Genomic DNA, 12,434 nt, shown 5'->3' on the forward strand with positions numbered 1-12,434 from the left:
TTGGGGAACGAGGCGGCGATCCTTAGTCACACTCTGGAGTGTGGCTTTCGGGGCTGGTGCTGGCGCTATTCCCCAAGGTCCACATGCTCCCGCTCCTTAGGGGGTCTCCCCGGTTGTTTCTCCTGCGGCCTTAGTGCTGCGTCGCTGCCCCAGGCTGTTCACGCACGACCGATCGCTCACGCGTGGCACCCGGGCTCCCAGCTCCGTTACGCGCCGGGGCTTCCCTAGTGTTTCCCTGCACCGTCGCCTCTCCCCACCCAGGGCGGGCAGCCGCCGCGCTCCGCAGCCTAGCCTGCACTTCCCGCCTTTCGTCTCTGCTCACTGCTCTGTCGCTGGCTCCTCTGAGGACCGGAGCGACCAGGGCCGCCCCACGGACGTAGTATTGGGACTGGGGTGGGCGCTTCGTTGAGTCTTTCTTTTAGGCCCCTATACCTGAATCGGTTAGCCCCAGGCTCCGAAGAATTAGATATCATGGGTTGGGTCTGTACCAGAAAACATAGGCAGAGACTTCGGTTTTCCTATTAGCAACGTTAACAATGTTGTTGTTTGTGTAAATGATGGGTTTTCCTGAAAGATCTAATGATGAAGAGTAGAATCTATGACCATAGATTATTCTTCCCAGGAGTTTTGCTTTTGTCTTCACTACTTAGTGACGTGCACACGGTATTTGCAGCAGCCTTTCAGCTGAACAGGGGTGGTCGTAGTAGCACATGAATTAATGAGTTTCTGCCACAAGGTGTCACTAATTCTTTGTTCGCGTTTAGTAAGTGAAATAATTGCAACACAAGTATACCAACTAGAAGGTAGTTAGTTATGTTGTACGAAGATTTCCTTTCAGGAGCCAGAGTATTTGCCAGGTGTACACAGGTGTAAAGGGACGCCTGGAGCCCCAGGCTAGGAATCAGCAGGCCAGACCAGGGCTGTGAGTTTAGAGCACTGGATTTGGAGTCAGGGACTGGAGTTAACTACAGGTTTGCACTTGCTAGCTGTGTGGCCTCAGGCAAGATTTAACTGATGCTTTGTTTTATTGACAAAGGCAACATTTCTGTTATTTTATCAATAAAGTAGCACATAATAGCTGCTGCTTTACCAGTATTACCCACTTATTTATGCATATCAAAAGAAGTAAGGTACATAAGAGTGTTTAGAAAATTGTGTTTTGTACATACAAGATTTAAAACAGTTTTATAAAAATTATGCATAGCTTTAGATTTATATAGCTATTATATTAAACAGTTGTGCTGGTGAAGACTCCCGGTTATAAATGATAGAAACCCATCTGAACTTGCTTGGCAAGAAGAGAATGTTTTGAAATTTATCAGAGTCGTTCATGTGACTTCAGGAGTGACAGTGTTGTGGGGACAGTGGGCTTCAGGCACCACTGGAATCACGATTTGCAGGACATCAGTGTGAGCAGCCCCCGACTTTCTTTTTAGCTTTGAAGTCTTTACTCTCTTTGGCTCCAACTTGCCTCCTCCGCAAAATAGGCAACATTCTGATATTGTGAAGGTTGTAGGACATCCACATGATGTCATCCTGTAGGTTGAGAAGATGAGAAGCCAGAGCTGGAGAAATAAATGCTATAAAATCACCTTGATTTTGGTGAGGAAAACACTAATTTGGAATTTATAAAAGCCATCATAGGTTGTAACTAACCTTCAAATTGAAAAAAATAATAAAACCCAAATGTTCAGTCTAATATCTTTGCGTCTGCATGTCTTCATTTTTAAAAAATTAGACAGTATTCCATTATTATCTTTTTCTTCATAAAGAAATCAGAGATTAAAAAAATGAAAATTTACCATAACACCATAGGTATGAATTTTTTTTTTTTTTTTTACAAATCTTCATTTGAAACAACTCACATGGTATTCTTTTAAATGGCATCTGATCTGGAACATATGTTAATTCTAGACCTACTTTTACATAACTCTTCAGGAACGTATGTCACCACACTGTGAGGCACACTTGCCAGTTACATATATTTAACTTCTTTTAATTCCTAACAAATGCATTAGTTGCTTTTTACAAAAAAACCCTTAAGTAGTACCATGACTGATTTTTTTCTGCATCTGCATTAATCAATCACAAGTGATGTTAGTTATCTGTGAGATTTTATCTGAAAATAAATTCTCCTGACCTGAATTCCCTTAGCAAGAAGAGAAAACAAGTTTTTAAATAAACTTTCTGGTATTGAAGGGATGGAATCTCTTCCCAGTCCTGAGATTATATTGGAATCCGGGAGAGGAGACACCTGCAGTGAGCCCCCTGCCTGCCAACGGGGAACCCCCTGGAAAGCAGAGACAATTCGCTCTCCTGGGAGCAAGGCGGGCAGCTCCCTCCTCTCCAGGCAGCTAATGTGCTGCCTGAAAACATTGTAACGTTGGTGGAATTGCACTTCATTGTATATATGCCTCAGCTGTGAGTATTCTTAAATATTCAGGTTTCTTTGATAAGAAACAAATGTAATATGCAGGACATAACTAGGTCTTCTAAGGTGTGTTCAAGGATTCTTTCCTAAATTATTCAAAGATGTCTTTGATCCTGAGATTTGTTTAAAAAGAAAGGGTCGGAGATTCCAGTTTTAAAATGGCACTGACTGAAGCGGGAAGTCCCCTACCTGTCTAGCAGATGTAGACCAGGGGGAGGGGACAGCAGTCTGTGCTTCAACCTGAGATTTAAAATGCAGCCAGGCAGACAAAGAGTGAGGCCAGGAGCAATTATGATGCTGTGTCTGTTGGCAGATACCAGGTCTGTGTTCATTCCTCATTTTGGAGGATGAGGGGGAGGAGGAGGTGGCGGAGGAAGCAGAGGAGAAACGTGAAATCTATGAAAACACGCAGTCGAACAGGAGGAAGGGAGCATGCATTTGCACAGAGGAAGACAGATCTCGGGGAGTGAAACTGGCACCCCTAAAAGCACGATCCCTCCCCACGAAGAAGAGCAGAAAGCCATGAGAAGGAGAATTCTTGAAAGTAAAGAAGACGATTAGATGTGACTGAAAGGGAGTGACATTATGGGCAAAAATACTTTTGAGTGTCAAGAATTGTGCTGGGGGCTGAGAACACAATGACAGTTAAAATCACCGTGGTTCTTGCCCTCGGGAGGCTAATGGGGCAGCCAGAGGGTAGGGGTAGGTACTACAACCCAGTGTGATATGTGTGATAATGGGGTGGGCCAGGGCGCAGCACACGCACAAGCACCTCTAGCCCATACTGGGGTGACGGCGAGCTTCCTGTGGGGAAGGGTGCTGGAGCGCAAATCACCTGAAGTTGTGGGAGTTTGCCAGATGAAGTGAGGGGGAGATGTGTTCGGGGGAAAAGAATACCGTGTGTGAGGCCCTAAAGGTGAGGGGATGCCTAGAATTGTGAGGAGTTTAGAGTTCAATGTGTCTGCATCAGACAGAATATGAGGCAGAGAGTATCAAGAAATAAAGGATTCAAAGGAGTTAAAGATGCAATAATGGAATTCAAATCAACATTCTAGAGAACGCTGTTGAATGTCAAATCAGCGATTTAGAGAGCCGTCCTGAGAAATGCCCCCAGAATCTACAGGAAAGGGTTAACAACATTGACCCAGCACAGAAGGTGATAGACATACAGGAGAAGGGATAACATTGAATGTGAGGTTCCTACAGGAAAACAGCAACTAAAGACTCAGTACAACAAGTGTTCCCTGAGTTGAGAAAGTACTTGAAAACATAGACCCAAAGCGTTCACCACATCCCAAGGAAAACTAATGGCAACATTTTTATACGAGGATATAGGGAACAGATCTTATCAGCATTGAGGCAAAACGAAGCAAGTTGCCTTTCAAGAATAAAAGCCCAATGGCTTTACGCTCTTCTGCAGCACCTAAGATCAGAAGATAATTAAACACCGAGTAGAGATTCTGGGGGAAAAGGCTGGGAACAACTTCACACTGAACCAAGTCAGTTGTCTTTCGAGGCAAGGCAGATTTGCAAGACCATCCTGTCCCTCATTAAAAAAACACTTCTGTTACCCAAGAGAGCAGTCAAAATTAAAAACTCAGCAATGAGGAATTTATGACCCACCGGGATTTATAAGGCCAACCTGTTCACTTCGGACCGAAATGCAGATGTTCTGTTGGCCTGGATTCTTGGGCTATTCCTCCTGAGGCTAATGCCATTTCCCAGAAGATGTATTTCTTGTGCCACATGTTTTACCCCGTGTTTCAGAAGAGATGTCATGCTTGATGACCACTTAAAACCAAATTTGTTCCAGTATGTGTTAGTATTGGCTTAACTACTTACCTGGTTGAGATGCGATACTCAGAAGAACCCTGCGCACCCTTTCTCAAAGCGAGAGCTGAAGGGTTCAGGGTGTTGATCGTTTTCATCTGCAGGAGTGTCGCGTATTTTCTGTATCTTTACAGCTCTCGCTCGCCTGATTTGTGTTACTTTTAGTTGGGTAAGACTAGTAAACCGTGTATCAGTCCTTAAGCTTCACTTCATCTTCCTCCCACCGTGCTACCTATGGCCTGTTTCATTTTGTACTAGTACGCAGGATGCTAATGTTTAGAACTGTAGCCGATCTGTTCTGTTCCTTGAAGAAAATCTCAGAATCTCAGATAAACTAGTTATCATTTCCTCTTGATCTAAGAAGTTAGTGACTCACTCACTTCAGTAAGAAACATATTGTTAAAGACACAGAAAAAGAAAAGACGAAGAATCCTAACATTTCTAGTTGTTATTTCTGTGTAACTAGTTCCCCCAGAAATAAGTGGCTGAAACAATAACCATTTTCTTAGGCTCCCAGGTTCTGTGGGTCAGGAATTTTGGAAGAGGAAGCAGTGAGGATGGTTTGTCTTTGCTTCTTGAGGCTTACTGATAACTCAACGGGTTAAGACTCAAATGGGATGATTGGATAGCTGTGGGCTCAACCATCTGGAAGCTCTTCCCCTCCCTGTCTGGTGCCTGGGCTGTGATGACTTGAATACTAGGACCCTGCACGGAGCAGCCACCAACTTGCCTAGACTCGGAGAGAAAGACGCTTTCAGTGGGAAGGGTGTCAAAAGAATTTGTGGTCATATTTTCAAAAAACTTCCTGACAATACTTTGCTACCATTGGATTTCCCTGACTCAGGCTTGGGAATGGTGTGTTATAGGTTGAATTGGGTTGAATTGTGTTACCCCGAAATTCTTATGGTGAAGACCTTATTTGGAAACGGGGTCTTTGCAGATGGACTTAGTTAAATTAGAATGAGGTCATTATACTGGAATGGAGTGGACCCCTGACCCTACAGGACCGGTGTCCTTTTAAGAAGGGGGAATTTAGAGACAGACCCTCACACAGGGAGGACGCCCTGTGAAGATAAAGATAGAGATGGATGTGATGCTTCTAGAAGCCAATGGGTGCCAAGGATGGCCAGGGAGTCCCAAAAGCTGGGGGAGAGGTGTGAGACAGATTCTCCCGCACAGCCCTCAGAAGAAACCGCCTGACTCACGCCTTGACCTTGGACTTCTGGACTTCACAACTATGACACAAGGAATTTCCATTGTCTAAACCACCCAATTCGTGGTGTTTTGTTACAGCAGCTCCGGAAAACTAATGCAGATGGCTTTTAGTTTCTTTATACCGTACTTTTCAATATTTTTAATATTTTTGACAAGCAATGTGTTTCTTTAAAAATCAGGAAAAATAGGTTCATTTCATGTAATCATTTCAATTTCTGTGTTCCATAAAACACGGAAATACACCAAAATCTTATTATGGTTGTGGCTAGGTAATGCAACTATTGGTAAATTAAAAAAAAAAATTCTTCTATTTCTCTATGCTGAATATGTTTTCTCTAAAGAGCATGTGTTACTTTAGGGGGAAAAACCTGTAGGAAGCAGCCACCAAAAGTAGAAAGAGCAAGGGCTTCAGGGGGCTTGCTGTGGGCTCTGCTCTTAGACCTCGGGGGCCTGTTTCCCAGTCTGAGTGCAGGCGTAGTTCTCAGGGCGGCTGTGGGGAACGAGTGAAGCTGACCAGTCTCCCGGTGTCTGTGGCCGACCGGACCCTGCCTCTGCCACCCTCCATGATTTATCTGACAACCTCGGTGACGAGGGGGCTGGGGGCTGGAAGCTGAAGTCCTGGAAGAGCTCATGCATGTCTGTTTTCACTGATTTTTAAGTGGGAGAGCAAGAGCCTAAAAAACTAGGGAGCCCAGAGGGGACTTTTACTGTGATGCAAAGGTGGCTTGAGCTGGGGCCCTCTTACCCAGGTTCCCCCTAAGGCTTTGGGGAGGGTCAAGGTCAAAAATGGATTCACGTGGCCACGTGGCCCTGCAAGATCTGCGAAAGGTATTTTAACTATAATCAAGATGGCTGTCTCTTTCCATTCTGACGCCTACCCCACACCTTGGAGTGACCGTGGGGATTTTGGGACTGAGCTAAGGGGAAGTTGATGTATGGATACTTTTAATTTGGGCTCGGTGAGATTTATTTGTGTGGTTTGCAGTCACTTCCTTGAATAGGTAAGGTACCAGTGCTGTCCTGGGTAGGAGGGGCTTCCAGAGATATTCCCACGGGCCACTTAGCTTTCGACATTACACAGGAGCACGTATAAGGACGACTTTTACAGAACCTAATACTGAAAGCACGTGGGTGGCAGAGGAGAAACAAGATTTGACCTCTACGAAACCAGAAGGTAGCTGGTATAAATTTTTTCCTAGATTTCACAGCTCTTATAAGATGGACATGATAACAGTTTCTCCAAATTTGACAATAATCTTAAAGATTCACATGACATTACAATAATGAATTTAGGAGTTGAGGTAAATTATTCTAAACTTTCAGTGTTGGAGAGAACCCCAAATTTTAATCAAGTAAGCTAAAAAAAGATTTAACTTTTATTCTCTCTACAGAAACTATTCAAGACCTTTATTTATTGAAAGAAGTGACTGAAAAGGGTATGCAGCCAAAAACTGTAGAAAAAGAAGCATTATTGAACTCTCTCAGAAGGGTGTTGATAAAAATATTATGTAATTTTCTCTGTTACCCCAAAAAACTACAGCTTGATTACATTTATAATTTATTTAATGTCAACTTCATTAAATGTATAATGTGTGATTTTGTTTCTCGTTCAAATATTTGTGTTCATTCTTAAATTTGTATTGGTTATTTTGCATTCTTTTTCTCACAAGAGGCCTGCAAAGTTTTATCAGACCAGGCCCCTCAAAACCTGGGTTTGACCTCGAGGAGCCGGAGTTCCAGATAATCCTTGTTCTTCTGAGAAGCTGTTACTTAAGTCTGAGGCTACTATTTAGGATTGTAGCTTCTCTGTTTTCCCACTTTCTACTGAAGCGTTCAGATTTGAGGTGTTTACTGATCACCTCCTTTCGACCTAAGAGGTTTCCACGTCTCTCTCGAGTCTGAGCGTGAGGATGCTGCTCACCTGGTAGTCAGAGTAAACCCATGACTCAGAGTGTGAGAAAAGGGCGCTCAGCTTCCTGGGAAGTTTTCAACACCAAAACATGCTGGGCTTTTGAATAAAAAGTAAAATTCAAAGCCAGTGGATGGAAACTTCTTGTGAAGAGATATAAAAAAAACCCCTAACACTTCCTATTCTTAAAAATAAGAGTTGTTTTTGTCAGAGGATCTGAGCTGTGAGTGGATTTTTTTGGAGATGAATTTGGCAGATGTGATTCGACCCAGGAGTCTGTCTGTGATTTCAGTCCTGGGGGGGGCGGGCAGCCCATCAGCGCCCTCTGCACTCACTGTGCTCGGGTGTCTTACGGTTTCAAAACACGGGGAACATGGACTTGGGCAATAAAATTCCTCTCACATTTATGTGGTTTTAATTTAAAGCCAGGAGTTTCTTTGCCATTATCTCTGATCAGAGATAAACATCACCCGTTTTGATGGAACTACTCTGTGGTTTTAAAATATTTCAGGTCTGTGGAATACAACAGTTTTGTTACAGAAAACACATAAAACCAGCCTCAAATATTTGCCCCTTATCCCACGTGCTGCGATGGAGAAGAGTCAGTCTTCAGAATATGGTCGTTCAAATGCCCACGGTATCTCTCATTAGTGAGTGACCATGGGCCAGTTACACAGTCTGCTCATCTATAAAAACTTGCGTTTTAATATTCGCCTCATGAAGTTGTAGAAATTAAATGAGATAGCAGTGAATTCAAAACAAAAGAAAACAAAGAACTCCCTGTTGAGTTATAGCCGCAGGCAGACACGTCTCAATAAATGCTTAAAGTAAAAAACAACAACAACAACAAAAAAAGTAACTCCTTAAATCTCCTAATCTCCTCCCAGAGAGCCAGGGATCTGGAAGACCGCAGAAAAGAAGGACCACAGGGAAAGGGAGAAGTCATGGGCCTTTGGGGATGATGGATGTGGAAGGGAGCGGTGGTAGGAGTTCAGAGACGGTGGCTTGGAGAAATCCTAACCCAGCAGAAGTTCTGTATGAGGCCGAGGAGTACGCAGATGAGCTTCGTACGGGGGACCATTGCGGTGTTTTTCGGGTTCAATTAGAGACTCATGTCCATTCATCTGTATTGTTCTTTTGTTAGCTCAGCGGACACGTAAGGAACATCAAACCTACGTCAGGAAGCCTTCTAGGACTGGGGACAACAAACAGAAATGCGACCCACTTCTGCCCTCAAAGAAGTTAGACTCTTCAAGGGGCAGAAAACCGTGAAAAGAATAAGGCCATGGAAACGTGGGGCACGGGGAGGAGGCAGGCTCAGTGAGCGCTTCCCGGGGGAGGTAAGGTGTCCACAGGGCAGGGGTGAAGGGTGTGGGCCCTGTAGACAAGTTCAGGTAGAGGAAAAGGAATGAAGCAAACACAGGTGGGGTCGGCTCTACCCGCAGGTGGGAGCTGCAGGGAGGGTGAAGCCCGGAGCAGTGGGCCCGGGGAGTAGGCAGGGTCAGAAGCAGGCAGCACAGGGGCCTGGCCTGCCATGCTTCTGCGGCAAGTCCGTGAGGGGCCACATCTGGGAGTAATGACAGTGGCCATGGAGGGGGCCCCAGGAGCAGACAGACATTCTCTCCCGGGCCAGGCGAGAAGGCGGGGTTGGAGGGTGGTAAACACCCTGGAGTGGGGTTCTAAAGCTGAGGCTTCCCCTCCCTGAATGCGGGCCAGTTGCATGGGGAAGGCAACGGAGGCTGGAATATGATATGAGATATTTTTAAAGCTGGGGCATTTCATTTATGAGCTTGGACCAGTAGACTGTGGTTCACATTTTGCCTTTCTGCTTTCTAATTCTCTAGTCTCTAGGAATGGCTGAAAGTTGTGAAAAGTTACCGCCATCTCTGCCATGGGTACTCAGATACCAATGTTCATGAATTAGACTTGGAACTTGACTCAAATGACTTGTTTAATACTGATGTAACAATCTGCCATTTACACATGCAAATGAACACCTGTCGGCATTCTGGGGCAAGAACTGCTTGATTTAGCAATACCACTTTAGCAATTTGAGAGGGGATCTCTTTTGGGGCTAAATGCCTAATTTTACAGATTGTTTTGATGCTTGGACCTGCTGTAAGTTTTGCTGAATATGCAAACAACTCCTATCTTTAAAGGAGTTGTGAACTTTCCTTGTAATCAAAAACCTTGAGAGGAATGAATTTAGATTGTATGCATCTCAGTGTGCCCCCTGAGGTCTGTGGGTGTTTGTAGTTCCTTAAAGCTTTAGGTTTAGACATCTAGGCCTTGCCATATAAATTTTTTAAGAACTAAGTATAGGCAGTTCAAATATCACACCACCTTCAAATTTGCCAGAAAGCAAGCTACACTTCTTCTGATTTCCAACCACAATGAAAACCTCATTACTTTTTTTTTTTGCTATAGATTCACAGATAAAAATAATTGGGGTCCTGAATGAAGTGACTAGATGGCTTCCCTGTCACTCTATGGTAAGGGTTCTCCTCTTGACATGTTTCTGGTTCCTTAGGATTTTAATATTTTTTCTCAACATTTATTTGAAAACATTTGCCATATATGCATCTTTGGAAACTGGTCAGTTTCTACATTTGTCTAAATGTCTCCTTATGGACTTGATAGTGCATTTAACATGTCAAAAGAATTTTCCATGATCACATTTTATCTTTTATAAGCCTAGTGGGGACACCCTATGGCTGAGAGCTCTTCACTAGCTATTCCACGGGCTGTTTTGAAGAAGCTGTATACCCAGTGACACAGTGGGGTGGGCTCGTAACAGACCAGCACTCCCAGACATTGCAACTATGGACCCCAGGCAAACTACCAAAAAACAACTACCTAAGGCGTGGGGAGAGGGACCGAGAGCAGGCAGAGGGGGCTGAGTCTTGGAGGAGGGTGGGAGTTCCTGGTTTTCAGCTCTGGCCAAAGAACAGGCCCTGGTTGCAAAGTGTGTGTGTGTGTGTGTGTGTGTGCACAACCCCAATGGAAGGCCTGTCCTATTTTTGGCCTAAGGAATCCGAAGGGGGACCCTGGGGCCATTGTGACAATGAGAAAGTGAGGGACTACCCTGAGAAGGGGTGGCCTAAATTCTGTGCTTGAACTCCACCCAAGTCTCGCTGACCCACTGACCACACACGCACAAGGCAGACTCATGGCAGCTTGCAGCTGAGGTGAAGAGGTGTGGCCTGAGAGCTGAGTTGCCGCCTGCCACAGGTGAGACAGCGTGGGCAGGCTGAATCTGACCAGGTCGACTGCGTGTTGAAATGAAATAACCAGGGGCATCGATATGACAGAATTCAGGGTCTTGACTACATAACCTTCCCAGTGTCCAGGGTACAATCCCAGCCTGTTGAAAATATAAAGAACCAGGAAAAGGCTACATATTTTCAAGAGAGAAGACAATCAATAGAAATCACCCTGAGATGACTGAAATGATGAAACTGTCAGGCAACAATTTTAAAGCAAATTATAATTAATTATGCTCAGTAGGATGAACAAAAATGCTCCCGTAAAGGAGAAGCTAGGAAATTTCAGAAGAGAAATTGAAAATGTTGGATAATAAATGGAAATAGTGCCAACCTGACTTTTTGTTGACTTCAGGGGGAGTCTCTAGGGTTTCCTCATCAAGTCCCATGTTGCCTTTTGATTGGAGATTGATATCTTTTTAAAAATATCCACATTTCTTATTTTTTAAATTTTCGTTATTGTATTTTTTTTTATCCTCGCTGGGAGAGAGAGCAATGTGAGAGAGAAACAACGATTGGTTTCCTCCGTGCCCCTGACCAGGGGTGGTACCCAAAACATTTTGGTGTGCGGGACGATGCTCCAACAGACTGGGCCACCCGGCCAGGGCATCATATTTACTGAGTTCTATTTCACTAAAGATTTAAAAAAGAACCTTAGTACTTGGGGTTAAATTTTGACAGGTGCCTTTTAGGATGTGCAGAGCTGATTCTATTTCCCTACAATTTCTACTGAAATGATGGGTTTCGTTAGTAAATGCCCTACGTTGACTCACACTTGTATTCCTGTACTAACTGCAGTTGGTCTTCATATGTTCCACCTACTGATGTTTTATTTAGGGTTTTACACTGATATCCATAAAATTGACCCGTAATTTCACTTTCTGTATGTGTGGAATTGTTGCTGTGTTTCAGCAGCAGTATTATACTTGCCTTAAAAACATAACTTATAAGCTTTCCTTTGTTCCAGGGAGGTGGCACGGCGTTGGAACAGCCTGCGCTTTAAAGATGGGAGACATCCCTGAGAACCCACCCACTTGGCGGTCTGGGGAGGGTTTGGCTGGCTCTCGGGTGACTTCCTCTGTTTCTTGCAGACATACACGCATTTAGATTTTCTCCTTCTTCTGGAACTAGGTGGGTAAATTATACTTTTCTAGAGAACTGATCATCTCATTCACATTTCCAAGTGCATTTGCATGGAATTGAGCAAAGGTGTCCTTTGACTTTCAGTTTCTGCTGTGAATTTCCATGATCATTTCTTGTGCCGTGTGGTCTCGATTTCTCTCTTTTCCTTGCCTACATTAGGCAGGAGTTTGTTTTCACAGAGCCAGCTTTGATTTTATTAATAAGTTTTCCTTTTTGTTTTGAAATTATTAATTTCAACTTTATTTTTATTATTCCTCTCCTAACTTCATGAGCAGTATGCTAAATTCATTCATTTTTATTTTTGTTTATTAATAGAATCAAATAAGGCAGTGATGTTTTACTCATGGCACATGTAAACTAATTACTAAAGTTCTGTGGCACAACACAAAATATATTTTTTGCTGATCTGACAAAAAATAGGTATAATTTTCATTCGTCACCACTGGAGGGCTATTGTTGTGTTGGCTGTTGTCATTTTTTAAATTTGACAACCTAAGGGGAATGGAATCAGTGCCCCTGACTAAGTAGCTGGGTATAGCATGTTTTAAAAATTCTTGTGGCACACCAGTTGAAAATTGGTAATATGGGCACATAAATTTTCATCTGAATGCAGCTTCAGCTGTATCTCAGGTTCTGAAAGGTG

The sequence above is a fragment of the Desmodus rotundus genome, chromosome 11 (assembly GCF_022682495.2).
Source record: "Desmodus rotundus isolate HL8 chromosome 11, HLdesRot8A.1, whole genome shotgun sequence".
NCBI classification, from domain to species: Eukaryota; Metazoa; Chordata; class Mammalia; order Chiroptera; family Phyllostomidae; genus Desmodus; species Desmodus rotundus.